This window comes from Sinocyclocheilus rhinocerous, unplaced genomic scaffold, assembly GCF_001515625.1.
Source record: "Sinocyclocheilus rhinocerous isolate Xijiao unplaced genomic scaffold, SAMN03320098_v1.1 scaffold3513, whole genome shotgun sequence".
In the NCBI taxonomy this organism is placed as follows: domain Eukaryota; kingdom Metazoa; phylum Chordata; class Actinopteri; order Cypriniformes; family Cyprinidae; genus Sinocyclocheilus; species Sinocyclocheilus rhinocerous.
Genome location: NW_015631063.1, coordinates 156,264 through 159,933, shown reverse-complemented (window position 1 = coordinate 159,933; position 3,670 = coordinate 156,264).

The window sequence follows — 3,670 nt, the reverse complement described above, 5'->3', positions numbered from 1 at the left end:
AGTTGTATATGTTGTCCTATTGTCTTGTTTTTTTTTTTTTTTGGACCTTGAGTCTGTAATAAAGATTGATTGATTTGATATATATATGTATATATATATATATATATATACTACTATTCAAAAGTTATAAAAGATTTCCATTTCAAATAAAAGCTGTTATTTTACAATGCAATATTTCACAATATTACTGTTGTTACTGTATTTTTGATCAAATATATCAAGCCTTTGTGAGCATAAAAGCATATTTAACATAAATTATATAAAATATTTAATTTTTAAAAATGTGAACATTATTAAAATATTTAAATAATAAATGCAAGTTTACTTATGAGCCGTAGCTTAGTATTATCTCCAAGCTTTTAGATGTTTTATATGTTCTGTTTCAGAGATATATAAAGAGTGATATAATAAAAAATGATATTTATATAGAAACATGTCTATGGCACTGATAATCCGGGTGAAAGATTCACTGAAAACAAAAACAGATGAATTCCGAGCACACTACAGAGGTCTATATTCATATCTGAACAGTGAAATAGAAGAGTGCAGCATTATTCTAGCTTGTTCACTACATTAGTTCATTTTCAGATTGATTCCATTGCTAACAGGCATGAAGTCATTGCTCTTAAACCTCTTAACATCTCGGATCAGTAGAGAAATTTGCATCTGGACACAAAAAGACTTCGAGTGAAGAGTTCGGGCTAATCTCTGCGTATGTATTTCATCAGCACAATAATCAGCCACTGTGTGTGTGGCAGTAAAGTAACAAATCTTAGCTCCTCCCTTCCCCGTGAACACATAACTGAGCCCGCCCACAAATGGGTATTCAATTCATGCACTGGGTTGTTGTATTAGTCACCGGAAATCACATGCAGCCTATTTAGTCCTTTTAAATACGTTGATTCTTCGACCCACCTCGCCTACATAACCCGGCTCATTCAGTACCAAATTCTACTGTTCCGCATTGTCACGACAATCTGATTTTGCACAATACCAGTTATCTGCGTGAGACTAGCAGAGAAAGTCTGCGGTAAGATGGCTGAAAGCAGCGAATGAGACACCCTTGCTCAGAAAATGAGCGGCAGCCAGGCATGTCAAAATTTCTTGATTACATGGGAAATAAACAACTCCGACTGAAAGCCTCCGCTCAAACTTGGTGCTTTGCATACATTAAATTCCGGTCTGTCTATAAGTCGTCTTAAAACGCTTAGGTATCAGCGTGAGCGCCTCTGACAACGTTCCCTCACGAGTTCGTCTGGGCTGTTATCAGACCTCTCAAATGGATCTCCAGCTCCAGTGACAAAAGCCAGACGGAGCTCTCCTAAAGGATACATCTTTTTTCTCGCCAATCCACAAGTGCGAGCACCGCTGCGTCCTGAGCAGGAGTTTACCAATCTTTGCTTTCCAAGACACTCTCTCTCTCTCTCTCTCTCTCTCTGTGTTAAAGGCTCGAAGGGTTCAATCATGCTGCTTTGATCTCGGCTGGAACTATAATTATTTAACATTGTTACAAGGATTTCTCTAATCCATTCTACCATTAAATCCCTTTTAGACCCTCATCTTCAGGAGCCTAATCTGCATCTGGGCCCCCCTCCCTCCCCTCGGACGGCACCGTGACTTAACAGACTTCGGTGAATAATTAGAGGAAAAGATACAAATGCGAAGAGAATGATGAGAAACTTTGCAAGTCGCTGGACACAAGCAGGTGTCAGTCGTTGGACGTTGATGACTGGTTTGTACACAATGTCTCTTTGTGGGTACGGTGGGATGTTTATCAGAAGGCCCAGCATTAAAGCATTTCATTCAAAAGCTGTCAACAAGCCTGACAATGGAGTGCCGGTTGCAGCTATTTGAATGTTTAATTCCTGGATTCTAGGTCATTGCTAAATAAGTTGACATACACAGACTGAAGTCTATGTGTTATATGAGCAAACTCTTGCGACGTTTGTAATTGTGTTAAATATGCCTATTTGTTATTGAAAGCTAAATCAGTGGCACGATTAAAGGGTTAATTCACCCAGCAATTAAAATTATGGTTTAAATTACTCACCCTCATGTAACTCTAATCCCATATGACTTCCTTTCTTAGTGACCACAGACTGTTCCATAAAGTTTCATAAAAGTGCAGCACAAAAATCCAATAAAAGCAGTTGTACATCATATTCAGGTTTTCTAAAGCCATACGATACCTTCATGTGAGTAACGGACATAAATTACTTTTTTTTTTTGACAAAAATAGACCCATCTGCATTAGCTCAAGTCTCATTTTTGTTTGCACAGTTTCAGTTAAATTATCAAAAAATATTCGTTTTCCAGGTAAAATATCTAAAAATCCTTAAAACAACATACATTTATTTGAGATGGAACACTGCTTAAGATATGAATATATCTTGATATCCTGAATAAAAGTGTATTTTTTTCACTTGCCCATCCAAATTTGCTCACCCTCACGTCATTCCAAATCCATATGACTTACTTTCTTCTGTAGATAGAAAGAAAATATTTTGAAGAATGTCGGTAACCCAACAGTTTCCTTTCCCATTGACTTCCATTTTATGGACAAAAAATACAATGCTAATCAATGGGAACCAAAACAGTCTGGTTAACAAAACAAAACAAACAAACAAAAAAAACACACACAAAACAAAACAAAAAATTATTTTATGTTCAAAAATAAAATAATTTTTTGTCAAAATAAGTCTAATAAAAACCTAAGAAGTCAATTTTGCAGTTAAAAGACTTGGAATACAACACAAATGTCACACAGACTACTTGTACATTATTTTATTTGGGGGGGGGCATTTTTGAAGTCTCATTTGCTTTCATTAGATTGAAAAGCATAAACATCTCCTTTTGTGTTCCACAGGGGAAAAAAATGCTGGTTTGGAACAACATGAGTAAATGATGAAAGAATATTTATTTTTAGGTGAACTATTCCTTTAAGACCTTCATCCGTCTTTTCTCTGCGTATTTTCAGATCTGCACAGAAATCTAAGGCAGTAAGCATCGAACCCATAACTGCCATCTGTTTGTTTTGGGCTGGGAAGAACAAAAAAGACACGTTGATAATTGTGACGCATGTTGAAAAAACACCCAATGGCCTTTTCAAATATTTGTGCCGCTGTGTTTTGCGCCGAATATAAATAGCAGCACAGCAAATGCAAACATTTGTCGAGGCACCTGCCATGCTGTCGTGACCATCTGCTCCACAAATTCACTTAGCATGACATATGTGCATTAAAGCCGAAGCGGCTATTGTTTGGTGCAGGTGAGGGGGTCCGGTCAAGGGCGGACAGTGTCAGCTCCACATACGGGTGGGCTGAGAGGAGAATAGGGAATCTATAAGTGCTTCCTGTCTGTGAGGCTTAGGTGGTTAGATACCCGCTCCTGTCTGTCTTCAGGGCTTCTTCAGCAGAACCTGCCTGTGTTCGGCTCGTGGCCCAGGTCCAGTTAGCATACAGAGCCGAAACCGACGGTGTCCGACAGGCACTGCTGAGCTTAGAGAGCCGCCCATGAGGAGGTGTGTCAGTCCTCAAGGTGATTGGATCTAGCTGAGGGTTGCTCAATGCTCATTGGATGACCAAGATTCTCCATTCATCATCATCTCCTCATGCATTCTCAGAATATATCATATATAATAGTAAAAAAGGTAAAAAATACAAAATAAATA